The sequence below is a fragment of the Aedes albopictus genome, chromosome 1 (assembly GCF_035046485.1).
Source record: "Aedes albopictus strain Foshan chromosome 1, AalbF5, whole genome shotgun sequence".
NCBI classification, from domain to species: Eukaryota; Metazoa; Arthropoda; class Insecta; order Diptera; family Culicidae; genus Aedes; species Aedes albopictus.
The window spans coordinates 66,045,563-66,059,323 of NC_085136.1; the positions used below are offsets into that span (position 1 = coordinate 66,045,563).

Genomic DNA, 13,761 nt, shown 5'->3' on the forward strand with positions numbered 1-13,761 from the left:
TTATTAAAAATCAAAAACCAAAAAAATTAAGAAATGCTTCCAGTTTCGCCTTAATGTTTGACAAACGTATGGTGGAGTTCCCGGGGCATTCATAGCCAAATCATAAGAAATCCTTGGTGAATTTCCAGGATGATAGCCCATCGGTTCTCTTGAAAGAATGCGTGGCTCCTACAAAATTCTCGGTGAAATTCTGGAGGAATAATCGGTAGAACTACTAGATAAATTTCCGAAGCGACATCTGGATTTCCTTCTTGATGTCCTGGAAGAAATGCCATTGAAACTCCTAGAGGATTTCGATACTGCACTCCTGCGAAAATTTCCTAAGCCACTGCATGGAACGATCGCCGAAGAGACTTTTGGAAGAGGTTCCTTTGAATCCCCGGACTAAATTACTGAATAAAGCCTGGAGTAAATTCTGGATGAATTCTTAGAATGGCTTCCGGGAGAAATTCCAGCGAAACGCCCGGAAAGATTATCAGACTTCCAAAAGCAACTTCTTGATCCCGGTACAACTACTGGAAGAAACCCCAGGGAAACAACTGCCGCAGGAATTCCTGGATAAGTTTCCGGAAGAACTTCAAGAACAATTCTTGAAGTAATTCCCAGGGAAAATTCGGAATGAATTATTGAAGGAACTTTTGAAAGATTTCTGGGTGAAGTTTCTGAAATCATTGCTGGTGGAAATTCTGAAAGAATTACCGGAAGAAATTCCGGAAGAATCCTCGAAGGAATTCCTCGAACAAATCTCGATGAAACTTATGGATTAGTTCCCCGGAGACACTTCTTCAACAATTTCGAGAGCAACTTCTTGAAGATTTCCTAAAGGAACCTATAGTGGAATTTCCTATGAATCTCCTGGAATAGGTCACGGAGGACCTACTGGTATAATTCTTGGAGGAATCTTTTGATTCTGGAATAACTATCAGAGAAACTTGTGGAAGAAAACCTGGGGGAACTTTCGAAAGAATTCCCGAAGGAATTTTTGAAACAAGTTTCTGAGGCATTTGTGGAAAATTTTTAGAAAGAATCTGTGAAGACATTGTAGTGCGAATCGCCGGTGGAATAAATTGAATAAATTTCCGAGGGAATCCCTGCTTGAATTTTTGAAGGCATGTTTGAAACATTTTCAGAAAAAAAAAATCGTGAAAAAACTTCTGGAGCAATCTTTGCAAGATTTTTTTAAATGTTCGATGGAATTTGTGAAGTAATCTCCAATGGAATGTCTAAAGTAATCCCTGAAGAATGAATCATTCGAAGATGTTTAAAGAAAAGAAAATTTCTGATGAAATACTCGGGCTTTCAAAAGGATTTCTGAAAAAAATTGGAATATTTCCTGAATAACCCCTAGGAGAATTTCTGAAAGAATCGTTGAAAGATTTTCTCAAGGAATCCTTAGGAAAAAATCAAAATACATATCCGGAGTAGTTTCTGCAATACTCCTTGACGAATTTCCAAATATGTACATGAATGTTGTTAGTATCCAATCTACGAAGTATACCGTAACTACGCTAACGCTAACTCCTTGGACGAATTTCCAAATAAAAAAAATCTTAAATAAATGTGTGAAGCAATTCATGGAGGAAACACTAAAGCAATGTATGCTGGATTTTATAAATGAATCCTTGTAAAATTTCTGTGAGAAAGCAATAGATGATTTTTTCAATGAATCACTCGAAAAATTTCTGAGGAAACCCCGACAACAATTTCAGAAGGAACCCTTTGAGGAATTTTCAAATCCTAAAGAAATATTCCAAATAAGATTCTAAATGTGAAGCGTAAAAGAATTCTAGTGGATTTCTAGAAAAAGTTTTCAGAAAAATCCCTGGAAACATTTCTGAATAATTTATTGAAAGAATTTTAGGAAGAATTTCTGAAGGAAGCCCAGAAGAATTTTCAAAATTTCTCTGAAGAAATATCTGAATAAGTATCCACAAATAGTTCTGGTAAATCTCTTGGACAAATTTCCAAAGAAATGAAGTAATTTCTGGGGAAATCCTTGAAGAAATTTCCGCTGGAATTCCTGGAGGAATTTCTGAAGAAACCTTCGGAAGGTTTTCTAAAAACCCTTCTGAAGAATTATCTAAAAGAATCTCTGGAGAAATTTCTGAATAAATATTTAGAGTCATTTCCTAAGGAATCCATGTAAGCAACTTTTGAAGCAATCAGTACATGATTGTGAGAAAAAAAACTGTGAAATATCAGGAGGAATCCCTAGTGGAAGTTTCTAATAAAATATGCAAAGAAAATTTCCAATTAAATCCTTGGAAGATATTTTTGAAAAAAATCGCGATGCAATTTCTGGTAAAAAACATTATCAATATTTTGTCATCACATGCACAAGTAGGGACAAAGTTGACAATTCTCTATACTAATTCAAGCAGGTGAAATGAAGAAATAGGTACAATAAAAAATTGCAGTGAATACAATTAAAATGGAATTACGAAAAAGGAGCGGTGGCGGAAGATAAAGAATGTCTAAACTTGAGTGTATGTTGGAGGGTTGGGAGGGCATTGGAATTGGGATCTTACTGACTAAGCACATCCAAGAATTCCCGTCAGTATAAGTATGAGTATTTACTGGATCTTCAAGCCTAATTCGTGATATCTGATTATAAAGATGAAAACCGTATAGGCAACATAGGCTACCCAGTTAGTCAAAAACAATTTGATGATTTGCCAATTGATTGGTGGTTTCACCACCGACAAACCGACGTGCCAGCTTATACAACTTTTCCAATTTTTCCTGGCGAATAACTTTTCCTTTTAATAACTAGCTCCATCTGTGCGATGATTTACACAGCTTCCTCTTTATGTGTGCGTGCGTACAGGAGCTCTAACTTGTCAAATTATTTTACTCATTTCGAAGTAATAGCCTTCATTCAATGTTTTGCGCATTTCGTTATAAATGTCGAAATATAATTTCATCCGCTGAAAGTATTTATGATTGGGATATTTTATTTGGGACTTATTGACTTTTTAACTTCATATCGGAGGATTTCTTTAAATAGCTCCATTGCATGGATGATTGTATCTTATATTGGTGAGATAGAAATAAAAGTGCATGTGATGTTTACATCGCTCAGCTGGACATTAGGGCAGTTCAGACTTTAAACATATCGAAAATCCAAAGCTCCCATATGTTCGTTACAATTTTTGGTGTAAAACTAGAGTCCTGTCAAATTTTCAGCCATTTTGGTGCTGATTTAATGGTGGCCCAAGAGCAAAATAGGTTTATATGGGAATTACTATAGAGAATTTTCGAAAAAGGTTCTACGCGCTGTAGAGCATTACCACATGGATGAAGTCATAGGGTCAAAGCCATATTGAATTCTTCAAATCTCAATGATGAATGTTGCCGAAGACCGGAACTTATTTCGACAATCGGGGGAAAAGTTATTAAACAAATTCTTACTCGCATGCGCATCTTTATACACGATGCACATTGGAGTAAATCACATCAAAACCTGATCATAAGTGGAAAAACTCAAAATGAAGTAATTGGGTTTTCCGTTGTGTTTTTGCCAAGTGTAGTTATCGTGTAATTGTTTGACAGCTAAGCAGTGTACAAATGTTTTGTTTACGCTTATCAGAAGAGGTTATGTGAAGCTGAAGTTTAGCCGTTTTCTTTGATATAACTCACAGCGCGTGCTAGTTTTGACCGTACAAAGTGAATGAAATTGATAGTCAATCAATTCAACAATGCAGTTTGTTAAAGAAGGTTAATGTTGTTATTCTGTTAATTTGAAACCCAAACAAATTGACGTTGAATTTACATACAATATATGAAAATATTGAAAAAAATATTTGATGGAATCCTTTACCGTACATTCAAAATGAAATAAGTTGACTTTCCGGCTGTTTCCGGAAAATCTGCGTTTAGTGTATGATAAAACTATTGTTCCTCTTTCAAATGCCTAAAGAAAACCTTCCGGATGTTTCCGATTTCGGAAGTTGCAACACTTGAAAAAATCGTGATAATTATATTATTATATGATATTATTTGCCTTAAAACACTATTTGGCCCTCTGAACGTATTTTTGCTGAAAACTAGAACTCAACAGCTTTCAAGCAAAAAAAAAGAAGTTTCAAATCGGTCAACTGGTTCATAAGTTGTGATTTTTAGTTTCGAAAAATCTTAACTTTCACAATCATAAAATTGGTCACCCTAATGACGAAATAAAAAAAATACGAAAACTATGAAATACGTTTCATTACTAATTTGGGTTGCATTTGGGTTGTGAAAATGCGTCAAAATAATTTTGATCAGTTTTGATTTATTTATTTATTTATTTATTTATTTATTTAAAGTTTACATTCATCTGACACAACACAGGTCTTAATGAATAACTATAAAACTAAAACACTTATAAAATATTTTACCGTGTACAAAAATTACATAAAAATACTAACGTCTTTGAGACAACTTAAAACGAAAACTATCACTGGACATATTAAAATCAAAAAGGTCGAAAACTAGATTGAAAGATGAGCACATATATCTTATCGGATCATGTTCACCGTACTGCCCATTGCGTGCGCCTAGTTGGAGAAAACCACGTTGTCTGAGTCTTCTTTCAGGGGCATACATATTGATTTGCTCTAAGATTAAAGGCGAGTCGATTTCTCCCTTCAAAATTTTAGCAACAAAGACAGCGTTGAATCGCCTCTGCTCCAAAGTATTGAGCTCTAAAAGTCGGCAGCGATCTTCGTAAGGCGGCAAGTTTACAGGATCAAGCCACGGAAGATTTCGTAGAGCATATTTTACAAATTTTTTCTGTACCTTTTCAATACGTTTTATCCAAGTAGTATGATAAGGACACCAAACTACATTCCCGAATTCTAGAACTGAACGTACAAGTGAGCAATAGAGTGAACGCAAACATAGAGGGTCTCGAAAATCTTTAGATATTTTGAATATGAATCCTAACTGTTTGTTAGCTTTGGTGATTATGTCTGTGTAGTGTGTCCGAAACGTAAGCCCACTATCTAAAGTGACACCTAAGTCTCGAACATCCTCCATTCGTTGAAGTGATTGTCCGCCTATGCTGTAGTTGAAGATCAGTGGTTTTAGCTTTCGGTGAAAAGAGACTACGTAACATTTCCCGACACTTAATGTTAAAAAGTTTCGTACGCACCACGCTTGGAAATTGCTCAGTCGGTTTTGCAGTTCCACACAATCGAAGAGGGTTTTGATGACCATGAAGATTTTCACGTCATCGGCGTAAAAAACGCGGCATCCAGGAGGCAGGAGTGTTGCAATTTCATTGACGAAAATGATAAACAGCAAAGGGCCAAGGTTGCTGCCTTGAGGAACTCCGGAGAGGTTACGAAATAATGCTGAATGTTCTGGTCCCATCCTCACACAAAGAGATCGCCCTGTGAGGTATGACCTAAACCAGCGGACCAACGATGATGACATTCCAATTTTCTCCAGTCTTCCGAGTAATATCCCGTGATCAACTCGGTCGAATGCTGCCTTCAGGTCGGTGTACACAGTATCTACTTGGAATCCAGAATCCATATTTTGTAGACAGGTTGAAACGAAGCTTACCAGGTTAGTCGAAACTGATCTTTTGGGAAAGAAACCATGTTGATCCGTAGAAATATAGTTTCTGCAGCTGGATAGAAGGGCCTCATTGATAATGATTTCCAACACCTTGGAAGTTGAGCACAACGAAGTAATGCCGCGGTAGTTCTCGATGTTAGATTTGTCGCCTTTCTTGAATACCGGAAACATTTCGGAGAGCTTCCATGCTTGAGGAAATTTCCGTTGTTGTAACGAAGCATTGAATAGTAACAAAAGCGGATAGATGAGCACGGTTGAACACTTTTTTAAAATGCAGGATGGAATCTGATCAGGACCCGTAGAGTAAGACAGTTTTAGCTTCTCAATGGCAGACTTAACTTGTTCAGCAGTTATTCGAAACATGCTAAAATCTATCACATCGCTTGGTGTCTCGTTCAGTGCTTCTAGGATCTGTGTTGCTGAAGCTGATTCGTTGTTGAATGCACATTTAAAATGAACGGCAAATAAATTGCACTTGGCCTGCAACGTGGTAGCAGTTTCATCTTTCAAGTACATTTCCACAGGTAAACCGTTTTCTTTTCTCTTGTTGTTTACAAAAGCCCAAAACTGTTTCGGGTTTAGACGAAGATTCTCTTGCGTACGTAACACATATCGTTTGTAGAGAAAACGATTATATAGTCGATACCTATTACTGGCATGGACGAACAATCGCTTCTGAAAAGGGCATCGTGATCTGGAATAGTTCCGCAAAGCTTTCGATCTCAAACGCTTCAATTTACGCAATCGGAGATTGGACCATACAGGTTTGGGAGGCGCTCGACGGGCAGGAACATGTTGGGCAATCACTCTCGTCACTTCGCTGGTAAAGTAATCTACTAAGTCGTCCACGTCGGCGGTACTTTCTAGAAAATTCCAGTCGATGCTACCAAGCGCTTCATGCAATGCTTCATAATTAGCACGGCGAAAATCTAGTGTGGAAGAGTCCAGGATATCTTCGAAAATAGTAGGCGGTGTCAACTTCATAATCACTTGAAGGGCTGGATGCACGGAATCTAGGTCAATTAATGGTTCGGTGGCTTCTGAAACAGTACACACGTCCAGACCAGCATCGTTCGATAATACTAAATCCAAAAGTTTTCCGTGGCGGTTAATTACATTATTGATCTGAGTCATACCATTCAAACTGAATCCATCCAACAGAATGGAGCTAGCTTCGGTAACGGTGGAATCTTGGACGTTGATAGAGGGGAGACCTTGCACGGGAGTAGACCAAACAAGACCTGATTGGTTGTAGTCTCCAAATTGAAGAACAACATCGGAAAATTTCAAATTGGCGACAACCGATCCTAACGAGATTACATGTTCTTCAATATCCGCACGGTTCGATCTACGATTTGGTGGGAGATACAAAACGCCGATGACGATAGTTTTATCTGGTGACCGGATTTTAACCCAGATTTGTTCGAGCTTTTCGCTAACGGGAGACATATCGATACTGCAGGACAATCGAGTAGACACGGCAATAAGGACACCACCTCCACGCGATTTTGTGCTATTAATCTGGTTACGATCGTTACGAAATACCGTGAAAGCATCACCGAAAAGTTGAGCCGAAAAAATTCGATCGTCTAACCAGGTTTCGGTAAGAACGATTATATCGTATGGAGAGTCCGAAACATTAAGCATGAAGCTGTCGATCTTCGTGCGGAGTCCTCTTACGTTCTGGTAGTACACTAGTAGCCCATCAGTGCACACAGATTCCACTATTTCCGGAGCGTGTTCAGCAAGTTCACTGGAACTGTGAGAAGGAAAATCAACAGAGCGGATGCTGTTCGTAGCTTGACAGTACTTGCCTTGAAGCGAAGGCTGGAAGACCCCATCGCCCACCCCATGCACAGGACCGGGGCGGCTGATGAGCGCAGGCTGGAGGGTCTGGACTGTGTGGGTGGGCTCCGGGGCTTCCGTAGTGCCACGCGTTGTGCGCCCCGGGTGTGGATCCTGTCCGTGGTTGAAACTTTCTTGATTGTGGTGGTCGGTAGGTATTGATCGATTAATCGTGATGTCCAAAGATCTGTCAGACAGAATTTCGTCAGGGCGGATAAAGTTCTTATTTGGTTTGTACTTGCCTGACAGCGCAGGCTGGAGAACCCCTTCACCCAACCCAAGCGCAGGACCGGGACGACTGAAGAGCGCAGGCTGGAAGGTCTGGACTGCGTGGGTGGGATCCAGGGTTTCCAAGGTGCTAAGCGTTGTGCGTCCCGATTGTTGGTTGATTTCGTCAGTAGGAACGAGCCATGAACTGCCAGAAGGAACTTCATCAGTGCGGGTATTATTCTTATACGATTCATACTTGCCTGACAGCAAGGGTCGGAAGGCCCCTTCACTCGACCCAAGCACAGGACCGGGACGACTGAGGAGCGCAGGCTGGAAGGTCTGGACTGTGTGGGTGAGCTCCAGGGCTTCCAAGGTGCTAAACGTAGTGCGTCCCGGGTGTTGGAAGGTTTCGTCATCAGGAACTGGTTGATCGTTGGGATTGATAAACGTTGTTTGGTTTGGTGTACCATCGTAGCTATCAAATGGAATGTCTTCAGAGCAGGTAAAATTCTTGTTTGGTGTGTACTTGCCTGTGAGCACGGGTTGGAAGACCCCTTCACCCAACCCAAGCACAGGACCGGGACGTCTGAAGAACGCAGGCTGGAGGGTCTGGACTGTGTGGGTGGGCTCCAGAGCTTCCATAGTACTGATCATCGTGCGTCCCGGGAGCGGCGAGGTCAAACGTCGTTCAACAAATTTTATTCCGGGATCGGAAGACGCGCAGCAAATTGTTTTTTTTGGTTGGGCTCAAACAACCGCACAGAAACTCCTTCCGGCCAATAAAAGGAATCTCCTACCACGCTTGAGGCGGATTTACAAACGGCAACTTTAAATGACACGAAAGAAAGATCCTCGATTCTTCTCCCTCGGGGAACTAACTTGGTCACTTTGACAACGGGCGAATGAAGATTAGAAATGTCCATTACGTATTTCTTTACTTCATCTTCACTTTGATCTGGCTCGAACGGAGTAACGTAGAATGTTTCCACATCGTTTGCAGATTGGGAACCATTCGCAACTTTCAAAGCAGTATTTTTGGGCCCAGAAAGAACAGGATTCTCTCGAGATGTGCTGGGCTTATTGCCCACAATGGAAGATTTTGTCGGTTGTGTGGGAACGGCCGGCGTAGAAACATCAATCCGTGTACTATTCGTTGTGTTCTCGGACGATTCCGGACGACTGGTGAGAATCTGAACCCGCTTATTGGATCCGACAATGAATTTGTCTGGCATACAAGCGATAGAGCTGTTCACTTCATCGAGCACCTCGAAAAAAGAAGTTTCTTCACACGATCGGGAAGGATTTACTGGATCATCAATGGTATCGTCTAAAGTTAGCTCATCAATACGTTGCAAAAAAGAAGTGTGATCCATTGACTTTGAATGAGACTGATTTTCATAGAGAGTCTTGTTGATCTTTCGCAGGCTATCACCGTAATTGCCGAGCCGAATGTCCATTGAGTCCGTTCGGATTAATAACTGACGCAGAGCTTTCATGATAATCTTATCACGTTCGTAGACAGCAGGATCGAAATTCAAGCGGCAAGATGTGCAAAACCACAGAAGTCCGATTTTTGCCGTCATGGATGAGAATTGAGATTTGGTCAATCCAACACATGTAGAATGAAAAGCTTTTCCGCAGGATCCATTGCAATGAATCGTTTTTTCGGGTTCCAGCGAAGAAGAACAGACGTGACATGACTCCATCGTGAAGTACAATAGTACAGTGTAACGCAATTCAACGGTTATAGATATACGAATTCAAGCGCCTACACTTATGCACAGTATGAAGCAACCAAAAGCTAAAGCTCAAATGGTTTCAATTATTTGCTGGTAGATGGCACTTCGGTGAAAGCAAATGCGTGATGGGTATGCTTATATACGTAAACACAAACAATGATAACGTCACAATATCACAATACCGCATCAAATTTTCACAGTCCACAAGCACTTCAGCGACAAAGATTTACGATTGAATGGCACTGAATTGCAGTTCCTAAGTTCTAACACTCACAGATAAACCGAAACAAGTAATTTAACTCAACAAATAACGTTAAAAAACGATCAAGAACGCGGAGCTTCGGTCAAGCATACATATTGCATAGCAGTGTTCGTAAACCATTCTGTAGCAGAGTGGTGTTTGCTCTCCAATTCTGTTTCAGGCGGCAGCGGTGTAAACATCTGGAGTTCCTTCCATACACTTAACACAAATGTTCATGTACTGTTCACAATTTAACGTACGATTTATTTAGAACTTGATCACTTCATGCACTTAATTTTATTTATTCGCTCAATCTAATTACTCTTAAAGCTAGTCGACATCAACACAAACATATTAAAATGATTGGGTGTAAAAGGCCCGAAAACTGCCGCGCGGTTGTGCGATCATGCTGCCCGTTGGAGGATCGAAAATGCACTGATCTCCAGTCGACCCGATCGATGGTGCCAAACCTCTTTGCTCACCGAGGTCGATGGAGTTGCTGTAGTGGTATCGTGTACTAGGTGCTCCACTGTGCGATGTCCTGAAAGGTGTGCAAGAAGGTAACACGCATACTATGATTGCGTGTCAAGCGTGTCGATCGAGCTGTGGTCTTATGTTCAAGCATGCATGAATGAATATTGATTAATAACTTCTGTCTCGTGAGTCGAAACGAGTTGCGGTCTTCGGCAACATTCATCGTTGAGATCTGAAGAATTCAATTTGACTTTGACCCAACGCCTTCATCCATGTGATAATGCTCTACAGCGCGTAGAACCTTTTTCGAAAATTCTCCATAGTAATTCCCATATAAACCTATTTTGCTTTTGGGCCACCATTAAATCACCACCGAAATGGCTGAAAATTTGACAGGACTCTAGTTTTGCACCAAGGATTATAATGAGCATATGGGAGCTTTCAATTTTTAACATGTTTAAAGTCTGAACTGCCCTACTCCCATATGCTCATTATAATCCTTGGTGCAAAACTAGAGTCCTGTCAAATTTTCAGCCATTTCGGTGGTGATTTAATGGTGGCCCAAAAGCAAAATAGGTTTATATGGGAATTACTATGGAGAATTTTCGAAAAAGGTTCTACGCGCTGTAGAGCATTATCACATGGATGAAGGCGTTGGGTCAAAGTCAAATTGAATTCTTCAGATCTCAACGATGAATGTTGCCGAAGACCGCAACTCGTTTCGACTCACGAGACAGAAGTTATTAATCAATATTCATTCATGCATGCTTGAACATAAGACCACAGCTCGATCGACACGCTTGACACGCAATCATAGTATGCGTGTTACCTTCTTGCACACCTTGCAGGACATCGTGTATAAAGATGCGCATGCGAGTAAGAATTTGTTTAATAACTTTTCCCCCGATTGTCGAAATAAGTTCCGGTCTTCGGCAACATTCATCATTGAGATTTGAAGAATTCAATATGGCTTTGACCCTATGACTTCATCCATGTGGTAATGCTCTACAGCGCGTAGAACCTTTTTCGAAAATTCTCCATAGTAATTCCCATATAAACCTATTTTACTCTTGGGCCACCATTAAATCAGCACCAAAATGGCTGAAAATTTGACAGGACTCTAGTTTTACACCAAGGATTGTAACGAACATATGGGAGCTTTGGATTTTCGATATGTTTAAAGTCTGAACTGCCCTAATATGGGAGCTTTCAATTTTTAACATGTTTAAAGTCTGAACTGCCCTACTGGACATTTATGCGCTGTTTTGTGACATCTTCTTCAATCAACAGACGAAAATGACAGAACGAGTTACGAATTTTAAACGGTGTGGGATTCAAGTTTCTTGCCAATCTTGAAAACAGAGTGCCACGTCGGTCTGTCGGTGGTTTCACCGCTAGGTGATGCTGATTATCAATTCATGTTTTATTCTGGTGATTCAACAATTAGTTTGTAATTTCACCGCTAGGTGGCGCTACCTGTCTAGTATAATTTTATGTCGTTTTCGTTTTTGCGGTGCAGCTACACCGGTGCAGCACTTTTGCACCGAAAACGTTCGTTTTTGATTTTCGTGCTACACCGGTGTAGCACTTTTTCTGCACCGCTCATGATAGTGCAGCACTCAGAAAATCGGGAGTGTAGCAGGTGTACACCGCATCCACCAATCAGCGTTTGCAAAGTTGTCAATATTTTGGTTTGTATACACGCATACCAATGCAACTACACCAAAAACGTTCGTTTTTTCAGCGAAAAGTGTAGCACGAAACGGTGTAGCACCGCCGCAAAAACGAAAACGACATTAGACTCTACTATCTTGGGATCTGAATCAGATAGAAATGTATCGTCTTCGGCAAAGTGGTTCAGAAGGACAAGAACATTATGTTACACAGAAAAAACTGTTGTGTAATATTACATCTGAACTGCTGCAACCCGATCAATCCGTCGGTTGCATGAATATTACACAGGACGATGTACACATAAGAACAAAAGATTTTACACCAAAACGATGTAATCGTACATAGGAATCGTGATTGCATTGATTATTTAGTACATCGGAATGAGTTACATCGGTCGGGTTGCATTTAGTTTTTGCTGTGTAGTTCACCAACAAGTTGGTGGTCTCGCTGCTAGGTGGCGCTAGTTATGGCGAGTAATGTTTTTGTTCTGTCAGTCAATGGCAGCATTTTTGTGTCGCAATTTGAACAATGTACTGCACTTGAGTGCTGTAAAACATTGTCGAACATTCGAATGGTCTATCTCACACCGAATCTGAGATATTAAGCATTATTTGAAACTGCATGATCAGTGTTGCCAGCTATTGCAAGAGTTCTGTGTTATAAAATGACGCCAAAGATGCCATTTATCCTCTATATAACCTTGATTGAAATTTCCAATCCAATATTTTATCTCAGAATCGTGTTGATCGATGTTAGACAGTATGCAAGATTGCCAGATGAAGAGATAATTTTATACAACCGAATTTTACAAAGACAAGTCAGGCCAAACATATCTAATGGTCCTATCTGCAGAAGAGAGGCTCTCTTTGGATTCCCTCTCTTTCGTTAATATCTCAGCTGTTTATTTGAATTATGATTGTCTCCTTGCATAGAACGATGGTCAAAGCAATCGTCTTTTGATTTGTACTGCAAAAGTAGTTGAAAAGTGTACCATCACTTTGCAATAATTGAAAGAAAAAGTGAACAAAGAGAGCCTCTGAAATGCAGATAGGACCTATTGAAATGTTTGGCCTGAAGTACTCATAGCAAATCAAGATGATTTTCTGATAATGTGTTACGTTCAATCAAACTACAATAGATATGGGAACTATCCCAATTCTTATGAATTATATATTCAGATTTTTATTTTAGTATGGCAGTGTTGCCAGCTCCTAGGAAAAAAAATGTGTAATAATATGCAATTCGTAACAGCATTTTACGCCCATTTGAATTATGCTTGAAGAGTTTGATGTATTGTAGTCATTTATATGCAAAAATTTAGCAATATTTTCTATTCTATAGAGGGATTAGGGGCATAATGGACACCCGGGGCGAAATGGATGCCCCTGTTTTCTTCCAAACCATGAAATTTGAAGTTAAAAAATTAATGCAGACGTGTGAAAGAACAATTCAGTAACAAATTTTGAAAACGACGTATAATCAATGGTGTAGCATTGATTATACGTCGTTTTCAAAATTTGTTACTGAATTCATCGTTCTGTTTTTCAAAGGTATCATTTATAATTCTTCGAAATAACTAAAATATCACTAAAATTGAAATATATCTTTCCTATGGTGGAATTCTTATAATTTCGAAGCAACAGCAAATAAGGAATTGCGAGCGTTTGAAGTGTCAACCATAAAAATGAGCGACGTATTACCTTATCTGCATGTATACGCAGATTTATCAATGGTTAACATAATAAAGTGTTATATTTTCGATCAGAATTTACAAAACATAGAAATTTTGATGTTGATGTCGCATCGGGGTGAAATGAACACCTGCAACTACAAGGGGGTGTAAACGCATTGCATACTGTTTAGGCGTTTTAGAAAGTTTTTAAAAAATCAATTTAATTATTTTAGCTTAAAGTTGTTATAATGAATTTGAGTTTTATGTAAATTTGTCTAAGAAGGAGTATCATATCTGTAGTATTGATCACACGGTTTACAATTTATTATTTCTTCCAAATA

At 39.6% G+C, this 13,761-nt stretch overlaps 1 protein-coding gene across 5 annotated transcripts in view; it reads right to left on the reverse strand.

Annotated features, from left to right (window-relative positions):
• LOC115266760 (uncharacterized) overlaps positions 1–13,761 on the reverse strand; it is a 147,222-nt gene that overhangs the window by 68,661 nt on the left and 64,800 nt on the right. The gene's annotated exons all lie outside the window — the stretch shown is intronic.